The 15,572-nt window shown below is 38.9% G+C and overlaps 1 protein-coding gene across 4 annotated transcripts in view; it reads right to left on the bottom strand.

The window, feature by feature from the left end:
- The window catches only part of STARD3NL (STARD3 N-terminal like), a 50,545-nt gene that overhangs the window by 28,420 nt on the left and 6,553 nt on the right, over positions 1–15,572 (bottom strand). Inside the window, exon 1 of one of the 4 annotated variants that reach the window (XM_055085089.1) lies at positions 8,621–8,765. The exons of the other annotated variants lie outside the window; for them this stretch is intronic. The gene's annotated coding sequence lies outside the window, so the exon portion shown is untranslated. Of the gene's footprint in view, positions 1–8,620; positions 8,766–15,572 lie in introns of those variants that run through there. 4 annotated transcript variants of the gene reach the window in all.

The following is a 15,572-nucleotide window of genomic DNA, read 5'->3' as shown; positions in this document are numbered from 1 at the left end:
AGGCTCAGCGGCCATGGCTCACGGGCCCAGCCGCTCCGTGGCATGTGGGATCTTCCCAGACCGGGGCGCGAACCCGGTTCCCCTGCATCGGCAGGCGGACGCGCAACCACTGCGCCACCAGGGAAGCCCTGAACTCTTTAGATGGAGCCCGCACTCTGCACTTGGCCTCAGCCTCAACCTAGCCTGGAGTCATCTGAGTCTGCCACTCTGATCTATTCCCCTTGTCGTCTGACAGGCAAAGAGACTCCTACACCTGCAGATTGTGTCTCTTCGCGTTCTTTCAAAGCTTTCTTCAGGGACTTCCCTGGTGGCGCAGTGGTTAAGAATCCACCTGCCAATGCAGGGGACATGGGTTCGAGTCCTGGTCCAGGAAGATCCCACATGCCGCGGAGCAACTAAGCCCGTGTGCCACAACTACTGAGCCTGTGCTCTAGACCCCACGAGCCACAACCACTGAGCTGGCACGCCACAACTACTGAAGCCCACGTGCTCTGGGGCCCGCGTGCTGCAACTACTGAAGCCCGTGCTCCGCAACAAGAGAAGCCACTGCAATGAGAAGCCCAGGCACTGCAATGAAGAGTAGCCCTGACTCGCTGCAACCAGAGAAAGCCCACACTCAGCAATGAAGACCCAGCACACCCAAAAATAAATAAATTTTAAAAAAAGCTTTCTTCATCTGTGGTACCGAAATTATTCTCACCTCTAAAGTAAATGTTTGCTTACAGATGAAAAAAACAAAAAGGTAGCAGCTGAGGTCTATGTGGATTATATAAGGACACACCCATCTGAGGGACAGTTCAAGATATATCTTAGAATTAAGACTCGGGTCTTCCACTTCTGTCCTCTCCATCAGATTCCTAGAAGGAAACAGGAGGGACATCAGAAGGTGTTCAAATGGCCCCTGGGATGCAGTCATTGGATTTGTCCTTAAAGACACGAGCTGCCCAGCTGTGCCCACTCTACCCCGGGTCTGGGTTCCTCTGGGGGCAAGAAGCACCTCAATCTGACTCTCTTCTTGCAAGGCCCACCACGGGTTATGAGACCTGGTTTATGATGGTTTTTGAAAGCTCTGTGTAGAGCCCACAGTTTCCAAAAAAAACAGCTAGAAGTGGAGAACAGGAATCATAAGGGAGTAAGTAACCTGACATTTACAAACATACTTTGCCAGTATGAGAAAGGGGCATGATAACTAACAAACACAGATGCTTTAGAAGTAAACATGCAGAGAGAAGAGAGAGCTGTGGGAAGGAATCTAATCCACAGCATCAGAAACACATAATAAGGCAACCTTCCTATTCTAAAGGATGAGAGAAGGAAAGTTCCGCATGCCTAAGAAGACCTGGGAAATCTACATGTCAGATTCCACCATCTATTCAAACTTTCATAAATTAAAAACTTTTATTTAGTGTCTTCTTAAATGATCTGCTTATGTTTTTAAAACATCGTAAAGTTGGTTTGTGGTAAAGATGTTCTAAGCAACGAAAAAAGTATGATTCATCATCCTGTACTTCTTCATGGTACTGATGCTATAGGTATGTCCATTTTACCTTGGAAGGTAAAGACCTGGTATAACTCTGATGAAAGTGTCTTTAGAAAGCCTGGCAGTGGCTGAGGTTAGGGAGTTGATGCATTTGTGTAACATTCCAGCTTCCTGGGCTGGAGAACTATCACGATGAAGCACTATAGGAAGTTTAATAAAATCAAGATGAGACAAACCTGTCTTTGGCAAATGTCCGCTACCATTATGTTTACATGTCAAAACAGCCCTGGCTTACTTTATGCTTTATGTATTACAAGTTAAATAGAATGTCTAGAAAAGCATTTCTAAAATCTAGACTATTGGATTGAATTTTAAAACACCTACACATCACGTCCAGATTAGTAGTTGTAGCAATAGGAAATTACTGCGTAAAGAAATCTGGAAAATAAAGTTATTTTAAATTAATAAGTAAAAAAAAAATTTTTTTAAAGCATCTAAATAAAATCACCCAACCAATTGTTTGGCATTACTTTAAAGAAAAAACTGTTTCTTGAATCAAGGAATCAAATTTTTCCAGCAGATTCCTATTGATTTTCCAACTGAAAATGAGTGAAATGTTTTAAAAAAGAAGAAGAAAAAGATCTATGTGTATGTATGAAACTCTGCCAGGCTTTTTATAGATTTGCCCATATCATCAGGACTATAATGGGGGGAGAATTTTGAAACAATTAAAATAATGCTGCCCTCTGAAAGTTAAACCATAAAATCTGCACATAATGAATCAGAGTGGACGTGCTCTGCCCTTAAAGAAGCAAAACGGCTCGTAGGCCAAGACATAAGAACAAGGTGACAGGACATATGTTCAGATCTAAAGAGGTGAAGAGGGAATGTGCCCATCAGAAAGAGGGTGGGTCAGTCCTGAAAATACAGGAAAAGGAGTGTCACAAGCAAATGGCACCTGTGCTCAGTCTGGCACTCTTCAAGTGGGGACACCTTGTCTGTTTGATTTTAAGTATCTTCAATCCACTGGCCTTGTTATTCCTATCATTAGTGTGATGGCATCAGGGTATCATCAGTGCCTTTTGTCACTGAACAGTTTAATAATTCCCTACATGCCTCCCACAACCTTTCACAATTCTGTGCTTCTTATTAAAATGTGATAGGGAGGCAACAGAATGGTCAGCTTGAAATAAATATTCAGTCTACACGGCAGTTACGGTGTTCACTGGAGATTCTGAGATGTAAGTTTACCCGTGTGAGAAAGAGCCACTCTCCATTGGGCTCTGAATACACAAGCTGACAAATCAGGTTTCTCAGTCAACAAGAAAGACGGCTGGACTCAAACCTAATAAAGTCACCAACGTGATGCCACTGAGAAGCTTTTTGGGAGATAAACGTCTGGACGTCTCCTGACGACCTTCAATGGCCTTATCGTACAAAATTGCTCTTTAGGAGCTTCTAGAGATATCATCCAGAGACCATTTTAGTGATGGTTAGCCACCAAAAAATATTAGCATATTCTGTATATAGTATGCAAGTGGTAACGTTTCAAAAGAGAATTATATAAAGGTTGTATCATCACTCCAGTATTCTTCCAATATCTCTTTATAAACTTACATATAATTATCAATAATTTTCCTTAAGTAGAATTATTAAGTACATGACAGTTACCAAGCTCAACCCAAAGCTATAGTAACTGAACTTGATTATGCAACGGTGATCCAATATTTGCTTATTTTAAATCTGACTTGTAAGCATTTGGGTATGATTACGAGTTCATACTCAATAAAAAGCAGGGGAGGGAACATAGCTCAGCTAAAGATTTTTAATAAGTACACAAAAACTTCGAAGACTCAAGATGTATAATTAAGTTCTGAGGATTTATATATATATATACTCTTAACTAAGCAAGTATAGCTAATATTTGATATTTTTAAATTTAAGAAGTGTAATACGTTTGAAATCAGGTTTAAGATTTACCAATCAGTATCCATGTATTCCTTACCAGAAAGAACAGAAATACAAAATACATCTTTAAAAATGAAGAATCTAAAAAAAAGAGTGGAGGGCTTCCCTGGTGGCGCAGTGGTTAAGAATCCACCTGCCAATGCAGGGGACACGGGTTTGAGCCCTGGCCCAGGAAGATCCCACATGCTGCGGAGCAGCTAAGCCCGTGTGCCACAACTACTGAGCCCGCATGTCACAACTACTGAAACCTGTGCGCCTAGAGCCCGTGCTCTGCAATAAGAGAAGCCACCGCAATGAGAAGCCTGCGCACCGCAACGAAGAGCAGCCCCCGCTTGCCGTAACTACAGAAAGCCCACTCGCAGCAACGAAGACCCAACGCGGCCAAAAATAAAAATAAAAAATAAAAATAAATTAAAAAAAAAAAAGAGTGGGTATATGTATGTGTATAACTGATTCACTTTGCTGTACACCTGAAACTAACACAACATTGTAAGTCAACTATACTCCCCCCCCCAAAAAAACCTAAAAAATTGCAAAAGCTTACTTAGTGATAGATTATAAACTAAAAAATTGCAAAAGCTTACTTAGTGATAGATTATAATCAAAATGGGAAGTTTTTGAAGATTACTTTTTAAAATCTACTGAGTATTTTAAAGATACAAACATGGATACAGATTATTTGAATACTGTAAGTTTTTTAAAGATAGATAATTATTTTTTCAACCCTACAACCATAGACTATGTGCTATTTTGAAGATATACCATGTTTACAAAATTGGTCATAAAACTAGACTATCAAAAAAAATCTAATTCAGTAAACTTTGCAATTAGGAGCTAAATACAGAACAAATATTGCATAAAATAGAAATTTATAACGTAGTATTTTCTAAAATAACTACTGACATAAAAATATTTTAAAATTAAAACAAACTATTTAGGAAATAGTGACAGTGGAAAGCTGTCAAAGTTAAGCTTATTATCAAATTCACTTCCTTAAAGTGCTCTAATTACTTTTCAATAAAGAATAAAATTAAAGAATTAGGCATTTAAACAATAAAGTTACAAAAACTCTATCCCCATGGGTAAAAACATAAAAAAGAAAAACAATGGGTACAATTAATAAATAAATCCAAAAGAATAATAATAATAATAATTGTTCCAATCTGAGGAATGAATACAATGTTATTCATTATATTAAACCCTCTACTTTTGTACATGGATGAACTGTTCCACAAATTTAAAAAATATAAACAAACCCCAAAATTAGTCTTTTAAAAGGGAATATAGGTAAACCTAGATTCAGGAGGGGAGATTAGGAAAGGAATACAAGTCCCATAATAGGAGAGCTTATTTTTCAAAGTGTAAGTGATACTTTATACTAATCACATTTGAAAATCATAAAGAAAGTCCATACTCTGAAAAAATATATATATTACATCAAGAAGACATAGATGGCCTGAATAGAATGAACCATCCCCAAAAGAAAAGTGAAAAAGTTGACAAAGAATTACCTAGCAAAGGAATGAGAGTCAGAGAGTATGACAGGTATTTCAAAATTTTAAATAAAAGATAAACAAAATCCTATAAACTGTTCCAGAACATTAAAAAGAAAGAAAAGCTATCTATCCTATCATTGAATAAAGCTAGCATAATCCTAACATTATCTGACCAAGAACACACAAGAACAAAAGAACATAAGTACAAACCTAACCCACCTATTAACATATTATTATATTATGTAATAGTGTATGCCTAATAGAAACATATTAACAAAATCAATAGCTTCCTTACACTGAGACTGAGTCAGGCTTGGTGCTGAGTACTTAACATACATTATGTCATTTAAGGCTCACAATAGCTCCCACAAGTAGGACCCACGTATTAGATTGTATTCCTGAAACATCACAAAAATAAGTCAAAACTCATATTTAAAAAAAAAACAAAACCTAATCGGAAGGCAAATATTTCTGTTTACCCACTGAAATGTTTCACTGCCTTTCGCAAGCACACATGAACACGACTTACAACTTATTTGAGCCAAAAAGCTTTGAAATTATGTATGTTTTGACTAATTTCGAATTTGGCAGGACGGGCATAATTTCAAACTTCATGGGACTCTTCATTTCCACATAGATATCCACTACCTTCCAGTTTTCTTAAAATGTGTCTCTCTCAAGTCTCTTATTCTCCAGGCTTTGAAAGAGACCTAGGGAAATATATGTGATATTGCAAAAAACACCACAGTAAGCTGAAAAAAAATGGGCAACTGACAATCAGTGTCAGGAGACAAGGAACAACCGGCAAACAGGAGAGGGGCGTATGCCCAATATTCCAGGGCCAAACGTGTGGACATAGAGGATACTGTTATTTATCAGTAGAAGCCAGAAACGTTAACTGTCATAGGAAATTTCCAAAATATTAAGCATTAGTTCAATTAAAAAAATAATAAAAACACTGACGGCCAAGGAAAACTCATTACCAATAAGCCACTGTGTGGCCTATACTTCCCTAAGCTTTTCTGCACGGAAAAACTTGTGTAAACCAAAAAATATCTATAGATGATAAAGATACCATCAAAATTCAGTTGCAAAAGAAGAAAACTATTACCCAGTCATTCGAGTACATGGAGAAAGAAATCTACATATCAAAATATACTAAAGATTTTACTAAAAAGCTAACAAAGCAAAATCGTTTGTATGGTTTACATAGTAGAAGAAATTGTGGTAAATAACACATGATTTTAGGATATGGAGTTCTTTCTAAGACAATCTACAATGGAAAACAGAACTGAATACGTAAAAATCAAGTTTCTCTACTCAAAAACATTAGAAGCAAAACAAGAGTATTGAAAGACAGACAATAAAAACCTTAAATCCAATTAGAAAAATGGGCAAAGCAAGTCAAGGTACACTAGAAAAATAAATTTATTGATAAACTAAGGTAATTCTCACCCAACCCCTGTAAATTTTTTAGGGGAGCAAATTAAATTTATGAGATCATTTATTAGTTTCCTGGGACCTTCAGGTAGAGCTCAAATTCCTTAATCTTGCCTAACCTAACACATGGCCTACTTCTGCCTACCTCTCCAGAATCACTTCACCATACTACAAATCACAAGCAGTTCCCTAAGGGAATCACATTCTCACCAACCCCAGCTTGTATTTTTCTCCCTACCTTGAGTGCTACTTTCCTTATCTCTATGACTCTTAGCCATCCTAACAAGCCTTAACTCAAAGGTCACTTTCTCAGGGAGGCTTTTGCTTCCTCCCATTCTTCCACACCTCTCTGCCCCTATTAGAAAATAGTGTACACAGACATCGATCATGCTGCCTCAAGATTATTTTCGATCTACTTTAGATAAAAACAAAATAAGACAAAACAAAAAACACCAAAAAACAAAAGAAAACAAAAAATTAGCTTATTCAGGATGTTGTGATTCACCTGTTTACCAATCCCTCCATTCTGGGCAGTTGGGAGTAGGAAGAAATGAGGAGGGGGTGGAGTGCTTTTAAAATAGCACCAAAAACATAAAACACTGTAAGCGATAAAATTAAAATATATGTAAGGTCCCAACACTGAAAACTATAAAACACTGCTGAGAGAAATCAAAGAAGATGAAAATAAACAGGGAGCTGACCATGTTTATGGATTGGAAGAATTCATATTGTTAAGATTTCAATTCTCCCCAAATTGATCTATAGATTCAACTCAATCCCAATCATAATCTCATCAAGCTTTCTTGGTAGAAATGGATAAGCTAATTCTAAAATGTATACAGAAATGCAAAGAAATGAGAATACCCAAAGCAATCTTGAAAAAGAACAAAATTGGAAGACACACTACTTAAAGACGTTCTATAACACTTCAGTAAGGAAGGCAGTGTGGCACTAGCATAAAGATCAACAAAATAGATCAACGGAACATAAGGAAGAGTCTAGAAACAGACCCACACTTATATGATTTTACTTTTGACAAAGATGTCAAAGCAATCCAACAAGAAAAGAAGTACGATGCTGAGACAACCAGATATCAAAATTGAAAAAAAAAACATGAATCTCAAACCCTAACTCAAGCCATGCAAAAAATAATTCAAGATGGATCATAGGCAAAAAAGCTAAAAATATAAAGCTGTTATAAGAATTTAAAGGAGAATATTTTTAAAACCTTTTTGTAGGCAAAGATTTCTTAAGAGAAGGCACAAAAAGCCATAATCATTAAAAAAAAAAAATTGTGTAGGCTATGAGGAGTTCCCGCAGGTCAGACTGGGTGACTTGAACATAAAAATGAATAATGACTGTAATGCTGGAATTTATGTTGGAAAAATTAAGAAGTTCCATGAGTCCATAGTAATATTGCAAAAAAGAGAGAGAGGGTAGAAATTCTCCTTTACAGGAAACAAATGTTAGATTAAGAAATGTAGAAAAAATAATAAAATTAGATAAATCAACAGTTTGTAACGCCCAGTTGGAGTAAGTGATTCAGGCAAGGATCTTTACTGGATGCTTAAAATTATTAAAACATTGTTGGGGAATAGGATATTCATAGTCTCAAAGTGTTACCCCTCAGAATATTTAATAATTTCATTGGGAATAATATGACTTTATAGTAGAGATCTGATAGTCTCCATCTGTAGCAAGTAATCAAACAGCATTACCAATATTAGAACAAGCTGACATTATATGCCTTTTAATGTGATACAGTCACAAGTATATAACAACAATTACAATGTTCCCTTGCCAAAAATGTTTAGCCTGAATTCAGCCATAAGGAAACAATCAAACACAGTAGGTGGGACATTCTACAAGACAGCTATCCTGGAAACCTGAGCGAAGTCAACGTGTTGAAAAACAAAACAAGAACAAAAGGTAGGAAAGCGGTGTGGATACTCTTCAAACTTAAAAAAGCATAAAGAGCCACAACCATCAAATGCAATGCAGAAGTCTAGACTGAATCCTGAAGTAAAACAAAAGGATGTTTTGGGATAGAGTTGCTCTATCTATCAATCCATCCAGTATATATAAACATGTATATATGATATAAATATATTTAAACATAGTAAGTATATAGTATACATATGTGTATGTTGTGTATGTGTTTATATAAACATATGAATAAAGACAAATTTTCACTGCAAAAAATCATTAAATTAACTTTACTGTAAGTATGAGCTACCTTTTTTTTTTTTTTGCAGTACGCGGGCCTCTCACTGTTGTGGCCTCTCTCGTTGCGGAGCACAGACTCCAGACGCGCAGGCTCAGCGGCCATGGCTCACGGGCCCAGCTGCTCCGCGGCATGTGGGATCTTCCCGGACCGGGGCACGAACCCGTGTCCCCTGCATCGGCAGGCGGACTCTCAACCACTGCGCCACCGGGGAAGCCCCGAGCTACCTTTAAGAGCAGAATAAGTAACTGGAACCATCCTAGAAAACTTCATATATCATTCTATAAAAGAGAATGCATGTGGGTTTTGTACACACACCTCTGTGTAATAATTCCTATGTACGTGACAATTTGAGACACACTGATAGACTCAAAGGAAAGCCTATATAAGATTTCTGGGCATCCAAATCATTCTGCCCCTAATAAAACTATCAAATTTCCTAGACACAAATGGAGATTGGATGAACACTTCTAAAATGCTTGTGACTACAGACAGGAGTCATTCTGTCTGGATTTCGAGCCAATACCAAATACCTAATAATAGTCTTTTGCTGTTGTTGTGTCGTCACAAGGCTTAAATGAAATAACGGAGTGCACACCATGCAACAGTTTGGGGTCTAAAGTTTGCTCCGGTCTTTAGTGAAAATGTGCACAAGACATAACTTTACTGCAAGCTTTGAAAGGCCAAATTTATCCTTCACTTGTTCCATATGTTAGTACTTATACTCTTCCCAGACATCTGGGGAAAGATGGATCTTTTACAAAGCATCATCCACCGACGCTTGGGGGCACCATGTGTTGTTTTATTCATGCAGCTGATTTATTCCACTGGGACCTACATTTCAACTGCACTTCCTTCTTTCTCTTACTTTTCTTCAAGAATTTAGAACTCCAACTCCATAGTAATATCTCTATGTATTAATTCCATGGTTTTATTCTGAACACTTATGTTCCAGGTGTCATATTTTCTATTGTTGTTCATATTCATTTGGGAGGTAATGAAACGTTTTATTCCATCCTGATAAGTCTGCTCACTCTGCTGCTACGTGTTCTGCCCTCTTCCCCCTCGACACACATTAAGGCTCTCTAATCAAGCTCTATGTCATTTCTTGCAGTCTCATCTCACTGAACAATGTCTGTTAATATCAACAAATAAAAGTAATTGTGTGTGCATAAAGAGAATTTAACTTTTTGACAGCATGTTTCAAGACTCAAATTTATTTAGAAATTAGCATCAATGACTTGGAAGAATTAAAGCAGAAAACAAGTATGTGATGGTGTTTTTAAGTCACTCCCCTCACAGACACTAATTTATCTCCCAAGCCCAAACCTGTTCTTACGGCAACTTAATTTCTAAGTGACCTATTTCTGTACCAATATTAGAAATATTAGTGAACTTTTATTTGACATGTAACACAGAGAGAAATATTAAGATTTAAAGATAGCTGGGTAAATACATATTGATGTTTTCATAATTTATGAGGCAAATCTAAAACATTTATTAAGAAACCGAACCTGGGGGGCTTCCCTGGTGGCGCAGTGGTTGCGCGTCCGCCTGCCGATGCAGGGGAACCGGGTTCGCGCCCCGGTCCGGGAGGATCCCACATGCCGCGGAGCGGCTGGGCCCGTGAGCCATGGCCGCTGGGCCTGCGCGTCCGGAGCCTGTGCTCCGCAACGGGAGAGGCCACAGCAGGGGGAGGCCCGCATACCACAAAAAAAAAAAAAAAAAAAGAAAGAAACCGAACCTGGATGTATACTACAAGGTTTAAAAACTGCACTTGATAATTTTTGAAAATTCAAAGGTTGCCGAGAATATACTGCATCTACTTGATTTACTCCACAAATATGCTTTGAACTACCAAAAATATATCAGGTCCTCGTCTGAGCACTGGGGATGCGGCAATGAATAAAGCTGAAGGAATTTTCTCCCCTCACAGAGCTTACCTTCTAGAGTACAGGGACACAGGATAAACAAAGGAGCCCTGTAACCGTAAACTGCTTGGCCAGGATGACCTCACTGAGGTCATTTACAGGTGAACAAAGGTGGAGCAAAGACTAGCACGAGATAAGGGAGAAATGTCACATTGTATCCGGAGGAAGAGCAGGGCAGGTGGAGCAAAGGGGACAGGCAGGGTCCTGAGGATGGGGTGCAGCGGGCCAGGTAGGAGTTCAGCAGGTCGTTAGCTTCCAGCTTTGCAGGAGCTGACAGCACGGAAGCGCAGCAGGAGGTGATAACGGAGAAGTTAACAACTTGGGGCGGCCTTCTGGGGCGTCATAGGCCACAGTAAAGATTTTGCATGAGATGGGAAGACACTGGAAGCTTTTCAGTAGAAGAGAAGCCTGATGCAGCTTAAGCTTTAGGAGATGCTCTGGCTGACAGAAGCATAGAAGCGGGGAGCCCCTTTAGGGGACTATGGCAATAATTCAGGAGAGAGGGGACATACTGCCTTAGTAGATGAGGGTGGTGATAGCGGCTGGTTCCAGACACAGAGCCAAAAGCAGTAGGGGATGGGTTGGGCATGGGATACAGGACAAAGGGAGGACTAAAGGAGAGCTGCCGGATTTATAGCCTGTGGGAAGGGAGGGATGGACTCACTATTTACTGAAAGGGAGAAGCTAGAGGAGGGGCGACTCTGAGGGAGAACATCAGTTCACTCTGGACACATTGAGTATAAGATGCTTATTAATATCTAAGTGGAAATAAAAGTTAGCGGTTGGATATGAGTCAGGAGTTCAGGGGAGAGGTCTGAGAGAGAAAGAGAAAGGGAGTCAGCAGCTTTCAGATGGAAATTATTAACAGCCATGAGATACAACAGAAATCAGAATGTTCTCCTTTCTCTCCATAAGAGAAGAGGGGGGGAAAAAAACCAAAGAAAGTGCATCTATTTGTAGAACAGAAAATAATTATGAGGTGGGTCCTATTTAAATCCTCTAAGAGTTCTCATTTTCTTAAATAATAAGCATTGAACACCTACAGAATGTAAAACTCCAAGCAGATATTTTAAAGGATCCAAAAGGTAATGCAAGAGTTTCCCCGCTCTCAGAAAAACTTCCAAACAGTCAAGGAAGCAGATATATAAATACTACAAGGGAGTGACTGGAGAGAAGGGAAAGAAATCAAGTGTATACTCTTGACAATAACCATGCCAATGGGATGTTGCTTGGTCCAGGGGAGGATGAGCCAGCTGGACAGAGGAAGGTCTTTTGACAATGTATATTTGTTCTTCCAAAGATCATAGGTTGGCAAAATGAAAATAGGCCACACAGCGCTCAAAGTCATGTTGGGTGGTACACGTTGTTAGATCACCCTGCAGGGCTCAACAACTCGGTAGCCAGTTACGTCACCAGCACTGGTTGAGTCAGATGGCTGGAATGTTATAGCTACACCTCACCATTTTCAAAAGTCTCTCTCAAGATGGCCTCTGTCAAACAAGAACACTACTTTATTTGCCTCTCCTCTTTTTCAGAAGCTGCTATCAAGTGGCCCGGAATCACTGGAACAACAAAGTTACTATAGCTACCTTCCTCCAGCTTCTACTGACTCTCTCCAACCTCTGATTCTCCTCCTAATAGATCTCTTCTGGTGCTCAAATTGACTTTGCAGCTTGTTCCCCTTTCTGAGCTTCAGCTTTAACTCCTACACTCAAATATTTTTGCCACAGCTTACCTAGAAACTCCTTTGTCTTAGTCTTCCCAATCATAGAAGCTACACATAACCTCATTTTCCTTCATGAGTCAGTCTTTTCCACAAGTCAAAAGACTGCTGATTTTTTTAGGGTTGCTGATTGCCTGTCATTTTCCAGGACTTTTTTTTTCTTCCCACAGAACTAAATCTATTTTTAGCTTTCCTAAAAATCACAAAAATACCAAATGGTTATTATGGAGTTACCACTATTTTTCCCAATTTTGACCTCATTATTACTGTCAACCAGTCAACCGTCAGCTGACAGTAATTCAGAGGAACCATGCTGCTCCTCTGTGCACATATTCTCATGAATATTTAAACCTTCCTCTTAGAGATGTGTTGCCAGCTTTGGCAATAATGGAATCAACAGTCATACTACTATCTAGACAGATGCAGGTCCCTCAATTAAGAAACTTGAAATATATATATACCAGTGCATACAAGGACACCTTTGCACTATGTAATGCCACTTCTTCAGTACTTACTGCAAGCAATTTTCCAACAAACGCTTTCAGTTCTCAGGGTGGAACTGATGATCTTATTGATCTAGATCTGAAAATCAATACTATCTCAAGGCAGTGAGCTCACTGCTCTCCTAGGAACCATAGGAAGGTAGCTAAAGGTGTACACTTGTTTTAGTAACTGTCTTTCTTCATCTCAAAGACTAGAATTAAGAACGTGTGATGAACACATTCTTCGCAGGCCTCCCCAGACCTATCTTCCCTATGCAGAGAAAACAGAAGCTAAACTATAAGTAGCCAGCTGATGAGCAAACAGCAAAGCCAAGGTGGATATTTAGAGGCAAGATGCCTTTCTTTTTATTCAACAACACAAGACTCCTTCTCTGGCAGGATAAGGGTTCCTGCAAGTGTCGCTCTAGTTGTCAGAGCCATCCTCTACTCACTGCTCCTGTAGTGGCTCTACAGCTGGTAGAAGCGGCACACTAATAGCAATGCTAGGGAAGATGTAACATCAACTGCCCCTGGAGTTATCTGAGGCCAACTTCCTATCTCACAAACTAGAGCAAGTCAATAAAAGGGAAGGCCATTTGCATGTTTGCACGGGGGTATCTACCAACAGGCAGAAGTTACATATGTTATCTCCCATACTTTGAGACATGGATAAAACACAGTTCTTTAAAAAAAAAAAATCACTAATCTCTACCATAAGTCAAGGTTTGAGGTTCAAAGCTTGGTGCATGTGACTTGTAAAGAAAGTCAATCTCAAATCTTGATACTGAGATTTAAACCAGTACCCTTTCCTCTTTCTTCATCAGACTTTTTAGGCAGTCACAAAGGAACACAGAGCCTTGAGAGATCAGCATCAGAGGACTTTATCAACCTAGCCTGTGCTTCAGGAAACAGGATCACAGAAACAAAGACCACTAATTATAAGATTCAATACAACTACAAGCTAATATATCCAGAAAACAGAGTATGAACTACAGCCTAATAATGAGAATGGGCTGGGAACACATGTTACAGAGTCAGAGGATATCACTAAAGTAAGACCTGTTTAAGCTCACAAGGTTCTCAATAGAGGTTTGAAACTAGCATGTCTCCAAAAACCTGCTCTCAAATAATTAATAAGAAATAAACAATTACAAAATCAAAAAAGAAAATTTTCAGAATGACTTAAAAATACTGACATTGATGTATAATATATATACACTACCTATAAATACTTCACAAATGTTTAAGGCAAGAAAAATTAACCAATAATAATCAGTAAGATCTCGTTTACCCCTTGTATTAAGACCAAGTGTTAAATGTGATTCTGCTACTGGCTCTATCTTCCAAACATTATATTCTTAACTGGTGACTGTGTCATTTCTCCTAATAGCTCTCATCAGTCTTTTCCATGGTTTTCCCAATCAGCGTTTATCCACATTACTCTGTAATTCAGTCTACCATCTGCAAAACATTCTCATGCTAGTTTTTCTAGAATGAAAGCCTGAACGAATCATTTCCTCCCTCTACTCAAAACTCCATTTCCCCTCACACCCAGGGCTCTAGATGTACTAACTCATTGTTGATTCCCTTATCCACGAGGATGGTGAGGTGGTTGCACCATCCGTGCCTTTGTCCTAATACTCCTCCTGCCTGGAGTGCCTTTCCCTCCAACTGCCAAACGATTAACAGCAATAGAAGCCTATTCATTGTTCAAGGAAGCTTAAGTATCACTTCCTCAATGAAATCTTCTCTGATCCCACTGATATATTATCTTTCTTTACCAGCACTTCTAATCTTTCATATGTATTTCACATATGGTTTACATGTCTTATTCTCAGCACTATACCAAAAGCTCCTAGAAGACACTTTTGTGCCCTTAGCACCTAGGGAAATGCCTGGCCATGTTTTAGGCGTTCAGTTTGTTTGTTAAATTCATGAATTACAAATATCACTGTATAAAAGTATGGAGTCTAGGTGCTTGCTACCTAAAGGTAGACAAGTTTACACAGTTGTCTGGAGCTCTAATATATTATATTAAATAAACCAAGAATATTTCATCTCTGATTACTAGCATTGACAACGTAATTAATAAAGATGCTCCAACCTCCCCAAATTAATTTGGTCATCACTTTTTCCTACATATTTTGAATTCTATTTAGTGAAGTCACTCTAACAACACACTATATAAACTGATACAAATATATGGAAAAAAAGGGAAGAGATCACTGTATGAGTGGGAACCTACCAGACTCCAGTGAATAAACTGAAACATATTAAGTATCTACCCTATGTAAAACACTACGCTAGATGCCATGGGGAAAAAGTGAGATGGGAAAGACTGTTCCCTATCCTCAAGTAAAATACAGTTTTATAAAGGAGGTAAAATGGTTATACAAATAATTAGAAATTAAAGCCTAAGATAGCTATAAGTCTAAAGGACCAAACTTTAGGTTCTTGTGGCTAGAAAAGGCTTGATGAAAAAGCTGGCCTAAGAGAAAATGTATGGCTTCAGAAGAAATGAAAAGGTGACATATAGCAAGGAAGAGGCAGACTAGAGGAAATTAAAAACGGAGGAGGACCAGGAACAAGTTCTGGAGACTGGGCCATCCACAGTGGGGGAGGGGCCCACGTGAAGGAGTCTTAGGAGGTACAGGGGACTGAAGGACGGGACAGATCTGGAGGCCATGACAAGTCAGCATAAGAAAAGGAGTTTGCTTTTCACACCAGAGCAGGGGCATGATGGCACACAGGCTCAAGGCAAATGCTGCAAAGGCCAGCAGAATTCCATCTGTTACTAAAGCAGGCAGACAGCCTGGTCTTACCTAGAG

Source organism: Physeter macrocephalus, chromosome 5 (genome assembly GCF_002837175.3).
Source record: "Physeter macrocephalus isolate SW-GA chromosome 5, ASM283717v5, whole genome shotgun sequence".
NCBI classification, from domain to species: Eukaryota; Metazoa; Chordata; class Mammalia; order Artiodactyla; family Physeteridae; genus Physeter; species Physeter macrocephalus.
This window is presented reverse-complemented; position numbering and strand designations above follow the sequence as displayed.